Consider the following 13,295-nt stretch of genomic DNA (forward strand, 5'->3'; position numbering starts at 1 on the left):
AATACAAATACACTTTAGCCTCAACTGAATTTTTGAAATATAATTTTGTACTGAACAAGGACTGAATGAAGATTTTGCTCCACATCTCTGACGGTGTAGTCAAGTTAGAAAGAGATCGGTCAAGCTGATGGCCGCAGTTATCAAAAATTACCGAAGGTTTTGAGTGAATCTTAAACATTACATTTATACATTTTTAACATATACCAGCTTTATGTTTTTGAGTTACAACGCGCCACGTCCTCAGTATAGAGTTACTTGATGGGAAATAGATCAGGTCATACGAGAAGCATGTGGTATTTTTGTTGTGAGTGTGGCCACTGTCAAAGATTTAATTCCACTTGGCTCTTGACTGTCTGCCTTTCAAACAGGCGGAAATGCAGAGAAGTTGCCAAACACAACAGTAATGAACAAGGCTGTGATTAGTTTCATGGCACAGCTGCTGATAAGGGGGTTTGTAAGAAAGATAACCATAATGTATGCATGTTTAAATCAAATTTCCTGTTTCAGAGGAGAGAAGTTGCTCTTATTACGGAATTGATTTGCATATATTGAGGTACTTAAGCATAAGGTGATGAGGGAAGGTAAATGTGAGTATGAATCATCCCCCTAATTGAAATAAAATCCTGTTGATAAAAAATAGACTCGTTTATCATTTTCTTGTACATGGCTCTGTAATAAATAAATTGGATTCTTGATGCTAGTTTCTCCACATTCAGCTCCTTTAAGCAGGTATCATTTGTACCGGTTAGTTCCTGCTATATTCAATCCAAGCCATCTGATACATTTATGTCTGACCCATGTCCCACATACACTCACAACTAAAATGTCAGCCTATTCTGTCCTAAATGTCAGTGCAAATGAAAGTCCTCCCAAAAGTGGAGCTTCAAGAAAGGAGGCTGTCACTTGGCTGCTGTGTGTGCGTGTATGACCTACGCTTGTATCAAATTCTTACGTTTGCAGCTATAATCTTCACACATCTGCACCCGCTGTGAAGACATCTTCTGTATGCAGCCACTGTGCACCCACAAGGATATATTTGCCATAGTTCAAGGTGGAGCCATGAAACAAATGCCAGAATTGTTAGTGGAGCTAAGCGACAGAAATGATTTCATAACCTTGAAGCACAAGATGTGCTTACAGAAAGGTCCAGAAGAATCTGTCGGAACAAACAAATGACTGTCTGAATGTCTGATTAAAGAGCTGAGACAGAAATGCATTTTTAAAATTGATAAATGTGGTTTACCAAGGAAGTTAGATGTTCTGTGGCACTTAATCATCCGTACAGTGGAATGGTTATTCATAAAGTATACAGCGGTGGAAAAACACCACCTGCTCCTCTGGTGTTTCAGTCAGATGGCATACCATCAATAACATGAAAATAATTTAGAAACATAAAAAAAAATATCTCGGCTAACAAATCTTGCAGCAAATAATGTCCCAGGTTCGTGGGATGTCATCAATTTATCTGTTTAGGAGCACATAATAACTTAACCTACTTAATTTAACACCCACTTTCTTAAAATAGATCTGAAGTTGAGAGAGTTAAAAGTTGCCTCTTGAACAACGAGCAAGTCTATGAGCACGCAGTGCTACTATAAAGCACAATGTCATCAAATAAGAGCAACTCTAATCCGACTGGGTCACGACAGTTGCTGCTGCAGTGGATTTATCCGTAGATAAAACACCTCTAATTGACAGGAATGTGACCGTGTGCCAGCGCACCATTTGTCTGTTTCACAATTTAACGCAATGAGGCAAAACTGATCCTACTGAAAGCACTTAGTAATTCCTGCTGCTCATGAATCAAAATATCAAAATTGATCAGCATAAACACAACTCCAAACAACTGAGTCACTGGTCAGGATCAGTATCAAACAGGAGGATAGAGAATGGACCGGACTTGTCACAACACAGGTGGACTTAATAAGAGTAACGATGGCTCTGTTCCATTAAGTGTCCCAGTAAGAGGGACAGTGAACCAGCATACACAATAGCAGGACCTGTGTGAGTTTCCTGCTATGACATGTCGAAATGTCTGCTGTGCAACCAGGGCCATTACAATTGCAAATTCACTAATTACCTTGGAGTTAATGCTCCTTGACTTTAAACAAGCTGGCCCACTTTGGGAGGTCAGCTTGTTTGCTGTCTTCCCAGGATGGTCGGATGCGGTCAGTGAACAGACAAGGTGTGGAGAGGCAGCAAACCTCTTTCAAAAGAGTACCAATACATCTTGTGGTAAGTCCAAAGTTGCCTTACTTACATGTCTTCTTAGTTAAAATGCTAACATTAACCAGTGGAAAGCTTACACACACACATACACATCGCTTCAGAAGTCAGCTGGGTTTTGATGAGCTGTCGATGGTCAGTAACAGATGCTTGTTAAATACACACAATATTTGGTTTTCTATTTCTACATGTGTTACATACAGAATATGCAATGTGTGTGTGTGTGTGTGTGTGTGTGTGTGTGTGTGTGTGTTGGCCTTGGCGTCGTCTCCATTAAATTGACATTCGTGGTCTTCAGATGATGTACAATGTAAAGCAACATTGTGTGACCTTGCTATCATAAAATAACAGGATTAAAATCATTTTGATGACACACTCTGGTGAATGGGTCCTGTGTCATTCCCACTCGTACGCCTGTTTCTAAACTATGTAACTTCGTGCTCCGGGAAAATCACCCGTGAGATGTACGTGTGCTTTATGCCACACCACCAAATATTTCACTGCTTTTGGTGGAACTGGATCAGATTTTATCAAAAAAATGTTACAATAATAAGTTTGTGTTTTCTTATCCACGATTTTAATGCTTGCTCATACAGACTATGAAGAAGTTGCATTTACGTAGTATTAGTCTGAGACCAGGATGTAATACAATATGAAAAATGTGACAATACCATTGTGTGCATGTACACTTTTGCTGGATCTGATTAATCATTAGGACTTGATGAGTAACATAAGTTCACCCATTCGTAAAAATACTGTAATTGTCTGCCTCGAGGCTTGTGTTTTCTTTAGAAGATGGAGGACATGTCACATTAGGGAAAGGACACACGTTTATAATAAAATTATAAACTGGTGTTGTGCATGCTTTCCCGCGGCCACAATGTCATGACTTACTGGGACGATTGAATAAAACAGCGCCATCTTTAATGTCGTTAGTAACACGTGCCCTGTGTATGTCAGGACTGAAATGATATTGGTGCATTTACACATATTAAGCCAATGATATGAGTGAAGTGGAGGAGGAGGATTTCACAGGTTGATATCTCAAAACCTAAAAATAAATATAAACTAGCTACATGAGTAGATACTAGATGTTATAATATTTAAGCAGAGGAAAAACAGGATTTAGTATGTTTATTTGTGTGTGTGTGTGTGTGTGTGTGTGTGTGTGTGTGTGTGGGTGGGCGTGTGGCTCAGAGGGTGGTAGGTGTTTGCTGGACTTGGCCTCCACCAGCCATCATGACGCACCTAACCCCTGGCCTCAGGGTTACAGGCCAGACTTCTCCTTTCCTGCATTGAGCTGTTAACTGACCTCAGGGGCAGTCAGTCAGGCTAGAAGAGTGTGTTTCTCCGTGTGTGTTTCTCCGTGTGTGTTTCTCTGTGTGTGTGTTTCTGTGTGTGCGTGTGTGTATGTTTGAACCTCAGCACTCTGTGATCTGATTTACCCTGACAAGGCAACAGGACCAAACAATAAAAATGTCTATTTTCTCTCTCTCTATCTCTCTCTCTCTCTCTCTTTCTCTCCCTCTGTCTCTCTCTCTCTCTCATTCGCTCTCTTTCTCTGTACGCTTGAGGCGAAATGGGGGAGGTTACTAAATGGAACAAACCCACTGGAAGAATTACAGGGTAATTTTTGGAACCTAAATCCCTCTTTTGTGTTATACTTATAGCACTACGTCAGGAAACTACATTCCTGTAGTGCCACTTGACTCAAAATGCTGCAGCAATATATAAATGCATATAACCACAGTGTAAGCATCTCTACACTGATGGCCTAGTTCCTTTGGGTGATTTTAATTAACCTGTAGGATTAGCCAAATTTTTTTTGACATGCTATCCCCATATGAGTGTTGAGATTGGTGCAGTAACGATGCCCTGAATTTCATTGTTTTTCTCTTTTTGTCCCAATTTGTCTCCCATGTGTTGAAGCTTTCACCAGTGATTCAGGTGAATGAACACTCCTCAGTTGTGCCCTTTTCCAGGATTTCTATCAATACCTTCCTAAACCTGTCCTCCTCTTTCGCTGTCGTATTCTGCGCCACCATACAGACCTTGTCTGAGTATGGACTCCATCTCATTGTCCACATCGGACGAAGAATTATTCGAACAAATCTGTCAAATAAGCACTGGCCGACACAACTTATTTGTGCTTAAACATCCATTTTATTTAGTCACCATGACAGGATGCACGAAACAACACTGTTCTCTCAACAGACTTCGAGTCCCCGAGACCCCACCCACAGCTCATTCTGGATCTCTCTAATTGGTTACATAGGATGTCACCTATAACCTATAACCCAATACATAGATTGACAGAATCAGGAAGAATACCTTTTAAAGTTTCTATCGATCAACTCCAGCAGAGGCCGGAAACTTCTCCGCAACCTCCAGGGTACTGGGTGTCTGGCCACGACAGCGGATTCCCCACTGACGCCGCCCACAAAGCAGCAGTATCTTTCTTTGTGTCAATTATCATTCAAACGTGTCTAAAAATGGTCTGCTGCTTGCTAGGGAATCGTCAATATAGTTAAGTCTCAGAGCCAACCTCCTGTTTTTTTCTGACAGCTAAATCCTTACCAATCTCTGATGAGCCCAGAAGGTTTAAAGTTTAACAACATTTACTGCTGTACTGAAGGTAGTAAGACTTTTACAGCCGTCTGGATGAATCACAGTCTGCCGCATGAACTTGCTTCTAAAAATACAAAATATAAACACATTATATAATAAGCAACATTATCAGTGTGATCACATCATATAAATTTAGCAAGGACAAATGTCATTTCTGATGCTACTTGGGGAAATGAGCTTAAAAAGCATTGATACTGTGCAGCAGATTAAATATTTTTAATGCTGTCAAACTGCTGCTGTTAAACCGCGTTCTGAGTTTTTAGCCATGTTACGCAAGCAAACCTTGTTTCTACTGATATCAGCATGTTAGCTCTGACATTTTAAGCTGCTAGTATGGCTGTAGGCTTTTTGGCTCTGTCTCAATTTGCGTGAGTACATATGTGCGTTCACACTGTCAGTTGTGGCAAAAAGCAGTGTACCGCGATTACCTGGACGGTGCACAGTCAAAATGTCGAGAGTGGAAACGTGGACCACCAGCCAAGGAAGCTGCTGGAGCTGAAGCAGTCGCAGTGATAATCGTAATATATGAATGTATGTTGTACATACAGTTTGATGTTGGTGCTTATGCTCCGCACAGTTGCAATTCGGCAAAAGAAGAAGCTGTAATTCGTGAAATTTTTTAAAATTCAAACTGGCTGTTCTTAAATTGAGACAATACTATCCTGCTAAAATAATCACCTTTCAGAGATTATATTTGATTTACCTATTTATTTATATTCATTCAACTGTAATCGTAACATTTCTTGGTTTTGTCATTTGTAAAATAACACATAACTTGCTTTTTATCATTTTACTATTTATTATTAATTGTGCTCTCTTCCAGGCTCAAAATATGAGCATATCTGTCTCTCCTGCTATTTTTGCGTCCTAGATCTCTGCTCCTCGTCGCTTCGCTTTTCTTCCTGCCTGAATGTTTAGAGAGACTCCCTAAGCTGTACGCCCTGCAGCACACGAAATTGTGAATCCAAACAGCTGGAGCAGGAGCAGCTAGACAGTGACTGAGTAAAGGGAGGGAGGGTGGAGAGCAGAGGGAGAGAGAGAGAGAGAGAGAGGGAGAGAGAGAGAGAGAGATGAAAAGCATGCCAAGCGAGAGAGAGGCGCTCATACTGAAGGAGGCAGAGGCAACAGCTACAGCAACAGCATACTCCCTTCCCCATCCTCCCTCTCCTTTCTCATAATCCCACATCCACACCGGGGGAGATGGAGGGCACCCTGACCCACTGAGGAGCCCGGTCTGAAGGAGAATCTCACATCATCCTCCATCCTGTGAATGCCTGGATCTTTTTTTTTTTCCTTTTTTTTTTTTTGGACAATAACCAACAAGGAGTAAAAGAAGGTGTGTGTACACACGAGCCTGTCGGCGGGAGGGAGGGAGGGAGACGGAGAGAAAAGAGGGGGATGAGTGACAGGTTTGGTACAGCTGCTGATGCCAGGGTCTCAGAGTGAGACAGACTGAAAGGGGGACCTGAGGAGCGAAGGGCAGGCACATGTGGAGCAACTCGTGGGCCAAGAGGACAGGAAAATAGATTCACATACACACAGAGCTGGACAGATGAGGAGGCATCTGGGACCACACTTCAGTCCTGGGTATGTCCACTTGCACTACGCACACTTATACACGCAGACATGTACATTTTATCCTCAATGGTTGCTTTTTACCAACACAGTTGAAACGCAACAGTGCGCTCTTGCAGATCTTAAGGGTTGACGACTACCCACTCTGACAAGTCTCCCGACTTGCCCTCAGATACTTGCAGCAAAGGAAAGAAGACGAGGAGGACAAATTATGTGCGTTTGTTTTTGTGTGTGCCCGCTCATGCTTTTCTTACCACCTATGTCTTGTTATAACATTATTGTACACCACTAGCGGCATTTCATAATGGGCTTCGTAAGCTGTCAGAGTGATGCATGTAAATAAAGCTCCACCGCTGGAATGTTGTCATGTTTCACATCGTTGGACAAATTAAACATCCACATCACTCCCTCAACTCAACACTTGTTTTTGTGGCTATAACACGGCTCATTACATTAACTTTTACAGGACGGATAACTTGCAAGGAAGACTTGTTTGTGTCTCAGTCTGGTCTGAGACATGTATAGCTCTGCTTACCCATGCTACACTTCCATGTGTGGTAACATGACATGCGTGGCCATGTGTTGTGTCATGTCGTGGCAGAGTGCATATGGTTTATGACGGCAGATTTGCATGAGGTGTATCAGCCAGCCACTCATCTTTCTCCCCATCTAATCCCCCCAATCTATCTCTCTCTATTACCTTATTCCACCATTTTCCCTCTTTCTCCATTTCCAATTATAGACTGTCACCTCTCTGCCTTACCTCCTGATCCTATCTCCTGTTTCATTCTCTTGTTAAGCAATTACCTTTACCTGACTCTGCCCCTCTGGACAACATGGCTCGCTAGTTTCCTGTCCACCTTCTTAACAATCAAAGTGAGGGATGGGGCGAGGATTTCATTTTACTGGTGGTCCCATGAACCTGAGTGATCTCAGCAAAGCCTGAACACAAAGGCATATTATTGCTGCTCTCATACAGCAGATCCAGAAATGTAAATATGAAACGGCTGTGGGTTTACTGAGGAATTGTGCCTCTAATCATGCAATCAGCTCATTATTTCCTTCTCCTCATTAACTTGTTTGGGTTTCTAACTTCATGGCTGTTCACAGTCTCGACTTCTTGAAAACAAAACAAAAAACTTCACCCCACAGAGTTGGCGGGCAGATCGCTTCGAGCATATGGACGAACTTGCTGTTGGTGTCTGAGAGAGGAAACACTTGCCAGAAAGCTGACACCCCCCCAATCACAACCTTTCTCCCCTGCTGAGTCCTTGCACTCCTTTATGTATCCTAACCGCTGTCTTTCTCTGTACCTTCTTTCGCTAAACCTCACTGTAATGATCCAGCTATATAACCTCTCTGCCAGACTAAGACTCCTATAGAAAGACGTATATGTACATAAAAAAACACCCTCCCATCACCAGTATAACCCTTTTAGCGCAGCAGTGTGACAGCTACCTGAAGCATAGGCATCAATGTCCTTTCTGCTGCCAAGCTTGTAAAATAGTGTGAAGAGACACAGATGGAGTCGGGGACTGGAAATGGAAGACATGGAAGGATCACTGAGGAGAAGGATCAGAGGAGGAGGACATAATTAACAGAGAGAGAGAAAGATGGGAATAGTGACATAAAATTAAATAATGGAGGCATAGATGGGACAGAGAGAGAAAGGGTGACAGAAAAATGGAAAGATCGAGGGTGAAAATGTTTGCCCTCTGTGTTGACAGCTGCTGATTGCTGATGTCTTTTTTCCAGTGAATGGACACAGCGGCAAAGTGATAGTTTTCAGCCACCCCTGAGGGAGAAGGTGGAGAAAGGAAGCGACACAGATCACACACACAGAAGCAGAGGGTGTTTGATATATTTATTAAAAGCCTTCTGCACCTTTTCAAAAGAACATTTCAGGTTTTTTTTGTGTGGTTTTTCCTGTCATTCCTGTTCTCACTAAGATAACGGCTGGCATCATTGCCCCAAAGAAGCCTCAAGAGGGAAGACACACAAGCAGACAGATTAAGTTACAGTAGCCAAATTTATTTTGAGGTAAACACTAAAGTGAGCACAATCAGTCAGGACATGCTCATCAATATTTTAACCATTTAGTACAATGACATGCATGTAAGTACAATAGTGTGACCAACACCTTCAAACTCCGCTGTAGAGCCTGAGATGCATATTGTTTGATGTTTAAAGCTGCCCTAATTGATATTTTCAATATTTCAAACAATGTAGCATATTACTGTGTGGAAGGCGACAATGGACTCATGGAGACAAATTATAACCCAACTCTGCAGATTCTCTGAGGTCTAAGAAGCATTTTAGCGTCTTTCAGTTGATTGTTTTGGTGTTACAGCCCATAACTTTACTGTTTTGGTCCAGAGCTCTTGTTAACCTTGTTTACAGATGTAGCAGGCAGTTGTTTCTCAGAGAAAAAAAAGATAAAGTGATTGTAGCACCAAAGGGCAAATAAAGTTAGCAACTACCTGATGAAGATAACGGAGCGTTTAGCAGATAACGAGACAGATATCTTTCTGTAGAGACGGTTGAGTAAACTTTACAGCCATGGTAACACATGGCAAAAACATTTCCACATTGTTCATTTAATCCAAAACGTGTTTGATTTTTAAATTGGTCGGTGCTGTTTTATTAAAAGGAATAATAGTGGATTTAAGACACAAGTTGTATGAAGCCAGATTTTTCCCTTTAAGGTTTAAAACCCTCAGCAGAGTGAGGAGTTCAGGAGACATGGGAGTTTATGAAACACAGACGGTTTAAGGCTTCTGGGAGAATAAATGTGAGCGTGATGTTTCTGCTGGAGGAGACAGCGTGAGAGGAGAAATAGAGCCATGATGGGCTGAGAGGATTTGATTGGGAAGGTGACCGGGGGTATGGGGGCGTGTTGAAGGAGCTTTTGATCTCGGTGTGTACACGAGTATGTGTGTATGTGTGTGTGTGTAAGGACAATGGTTGACCTTGAGAAATGCACCATTGGTTTTAAGAATGTCCTACATGGAGGACTGCTGCTATTGCCTTGCTGGATGGTGATTGAAGCACATGCATGGACAAGGACACAACGCCCACGGCCATTTCTGCACAGAGCACACACGCATGTAGATGCACATGCGCAGACACACACACACACACACAACCTCACTGCCAAAACACACACATAATAAAACACCAGTCTTTATTAAGTGGAGTTACAGTACAGAGTCTTGTTGTTGCGTCAGAGGCAGCTCACAAAACTGAATTTAATGGTCTTGCTTCCAGTATCGTTCAGCAAAACAGCACGAGCGAGTGTGTATTATGATCTCTGACTGTGTGCATGAATGTGTGCCTCCCCAGAGGGGATCAGGCTTTCAAGATGCTGGCCGCTGGTGTTGTCACACGTTGAGTGTTGTAAAATAAAGGGCACGATCTCGGTCAATAATGAACAAGTGGGCCTCTATCTCAGGGCAAATCATCAGCAGGTTGGAACTCCTCTGCAGGCTAAGCCTCCTTCATTGCGACCTCCTGACCTCCTCCCATACCTCCTCTTCCTCATCCTGTTTCTCGTTCTTTCACTGCCTCCCTCACGATAAATTGTTCTCTCTCGCACTTTGCCTGTTTTCCTCGTTCTGCCCTTTCACTTTCCATCTCGCTTACTTTAATTTACTTTCCCGGTCGCATTTTCTCAGACGTGACCCGCGCGCCTTGAGAGTCTTTCGCTCATGGTTACTGTCTGTCTGTAACCCTCCTTCACTTCCCCTCTCACTATCTGTCTCTCTCTGATAGAGCAAACACTCATAATAATCAAATAGCATTTAGCTTTGCTTCATTATTCAGCCTGGCACAACCATCCCTGGAGTCGTTCTCTCAATCGCTTTAAAATAAACTTTCAGATTGAATATTTCCTTTCAAATTGCAAAAATCTTACACAAATACCTTGAAGGTTTGTTTATCCCCTTTTCCTGTTAAAGAGTTCATTTTCACTGTGACCAGAGACTGTTTAATCAGGCACAGATCCATTTAAAAGTCAGAAAATTTCAAGGGTTCAAGGACTTTTAAGAAATTTTATTTGTTTGTAACTATGGCTTCATTTGGAGGAAATGTTCTTACTTCTTTGATGCCTCACTCCTTCTTAATGAGGTTTCTTGTTCAACAGCAGAAAGCTGAAAAAAAAAAACGTTCAGGACAAACAGCTTTCCACCACAACATCACATAACAGCAGTTAATGTTACACTCTGTCAACAGCCATTATTATCAGACTGCTTTTACAAAGTGCAGTAAAAGGCAGCACACTGGCTTTGTGAAAAATATAGTTTGGTTCTTACAATGGACACATTAAAGCAGGCAATTTATTGACCTTCACGGTAGACCTTGAACAGACACCGCTACATTGTTGCTAGCCAAGAAGATGTGGATTCTCAGTTCAGTCACAAAAATTTTTCACTTGTTGTCGAGCAGGAATCGATGGTGCAGAAAATAATTTATCACCTCTCTTTTTTGTATTTCAACAAATTAGCGTGATCTGGCTTTACGTGGACGTACTCTGACGCAACTATGCTGTGAGTTAGTAAGTACTGTAGGTTGTTATGTCAGTTTACCAAATCGAAGTCAACATTTTGATCAGTGTGAAAAACAGCAGGACACGTAGATCACTTGCTACCAACTGCTTAGGGCAAAACAAAGCATGCGATACTCCGCCACAACCTTCTGCATGAGTCTTTCAAAGCGAGCTAAATTGACGCTGAACCTTGAAAGATAGATTTCTGTTGTATTTTTGTTTTCATCTTTCAGCAGCATTTCACAGTCTGCTCACGTTTCATTACTTTAACCATGTATGGAACTTCAGTCACGTGATACCAGGTTGTAAAAACAGGGACGTAATAACACCCGTTTTAGTTCAAGGATGATGATTAATGTCAGATGTCACCCATGATGAAGTCATGCTTTAAAATGCGTTAAAGAGTCTGACGGCTGCTGGAATGAAGGACCTGTGGTAGAGCTCCTTCTTACATGGTGGGAGTATCAGTCTGTTGCTGAAGGAGCTGTTTAAGGCCTCCACAGTCTCATGCAGGAGGTGTGAGGAGTTGTTCATGATGGATGTCTTTCAATAGCTTTTTAATATTATATGTGAGTATTGGTGTTAGCATGGTAAGCTGGGTGGAAAATGTCAATAGAAAAGGCGAGAGTGTGTTAACTCGGTTCTCTGTTCCTCTCATCACCTGTTGCAATAAGACGAATCAAGTCGATCAATCTGTGTGTTTGCGTGTGTGTGTGTCTGACAGACCTCTTATTACCTGCCCTGCTTGAATTCAGGACTCGTGTTTCTCAGACTTCATTAAATGTTGATGCGGGTGATGAAGTTTGCAGCTCTGCTCACCTGTGCTTCCAGTCCCTCCTCAGATGTTAATGCAGGTCAATGAGATTACCCTTTACGTGTGTGTATGTGTGTGTTTGTGCGAGTGAATGTGCACGCCATGCCCATCTCTGCTATTGTTAATTGAATGTTAATGCAGGTTAAATAGCATTACCATATGTTTTAATAATGCAACTGAATTAATGAGCACACGCAGGGTGAAGGAGCTCTACTTTTCCTTTGCTCTCTCTTTTTTTTTTTTTGATCATCTCCTCCTGCTGTGTGTGTGTGACAGAGAAAAATAGTTATTTTAATGCTGCTTTGGTTTGAAATGATGCGATAACTACTGAAATATAAATAAACTCTCAAGTTTGAGTTAGTTATGTAAATGACTGTCCTGATGGCCTGTAGTGTGTGTGTGTGTGTGTGTGTGTGTGTGTGTGTGTGTGTGTCTATTACCATCTAATGCCATCTGTAGAACAGACCTTTGGGGCAGGGGGGTTCGTTATTCATTAACTTTAACCGCATGACTTCTAGGCAAGAGCACTATCGAATGGTATATTTGTGTGCGTGTGTGTGTGTGTGTGTGTGTGTGTGTGTGTGTGCATGTGTGTGTTTGCGGAGCATGCTCTTTACACACATAAGGTCAATCAGTCTCACTTGTACGCTTCACTTTTTTCCTCTCATTCTCCCTCTTTCACTTTTTCATCTGTGATTCTCAGTAGATGAACGACTTTCTGATCTGTAAGGGCTCTGTTAATGATTGCTGTATTGCTATTGATTTCTCCTCTGATCCCTCAGTTTGTTCAGGCACAGCCCGAACAAACACATGTTTTCCTGCCATGTGGAGAGGAGGGCTCAGCTGATAGCTGTGATCGAGTGCTGTGCCCCGGCCCTGCAAATTGGATTTTAATGATTCAAGTATCATTTCTTGAACACTGCTCTCTGCCCCCCTGCTGAAATTAAAATGCGACGCCCTTTGTGAAATACTGAAAGAAAGGGTCAGGAAAGAAACATTTTGGCATTTGAGCTGAAGTGGTGTTAAAATACCCCAAAGGCCATTATACATCCTGTGAAAATAGAAATTTGTTATGATTACATTACTTATATGCAACATTACTTAAGTGCAACAACAACAAGACATAGCAGCCAGCTGATATTACTTATTAGTCCAACAGCAAGACACCCAGCTTTGCATCTGTCTTTCAGCCTTTTATTTCACTGAGCTCTCGCCAACGACTAAAAGTCAGTCTGAAATTTACTCTCGTCTGGCAGCCTTTTGCTCGATTATTCGGTCATTTGCTGTCATTATATCTGGGCCTGTGAAAGCGAGCTAACATCCTTTCTATACTGTGTAACAAACACATTACTCATTTTACTTTTTATTTCTACCAGTGAAAGCTAGTTAGTTAGTGGGTCCCACTGCAACCTCTGAAGGGATCAGACGCCTTAAGCTGCTAATAGCACATAAGTAGCTATGTGGGCTTGGCAAAAAGAGGAAAAAAAAACTTTATTAACATTCATAGTA

The 13,295-nt window shown here is 41.9% G+C and overlaps 1 protein-coding gene across 2 annotated transcripts in view; it reads left to right on the forward strand.

Moving 5' to 3' along the window:
* The first annotated feature begins 5,775 nt into the window (after positions 1 to 5,775).
* The window catches only part of lingo3b (leucine rich repeat and Ig domain containing 3b), a 34,045-nt gene continuing 26,525 nt past the window's right edge, over positions 5,776 to 13,295 (forward strand). Inside the window, exon 1 of one of the 2 annotated variants that reach the window (XM_010744232.3) lies at positions 5,776 to 6,441. The gene's annotated coding sequence lies outside the window, so the exon portion shown is untranslated. The remainder of the gene's footprint in view (positions 6,442 to 13,295) is intronic. The other variant, XM_019262279.2, reaches the window with a different exon arrangement.

Source organism: Larimichthys crocea, chromosome XII (assembly GCF_000972845.2).
Source record: "Larimichthys crocea isolate SSNF chromosome XII, L_crocea_2.0, whole genome shotgun sequence".
NCBI classification, from domain to species: Eukaryota; Metazoa; Chordata; class Actinopteri; family Sciaenidae; genus Larimichthys; species Larimichthys crocea.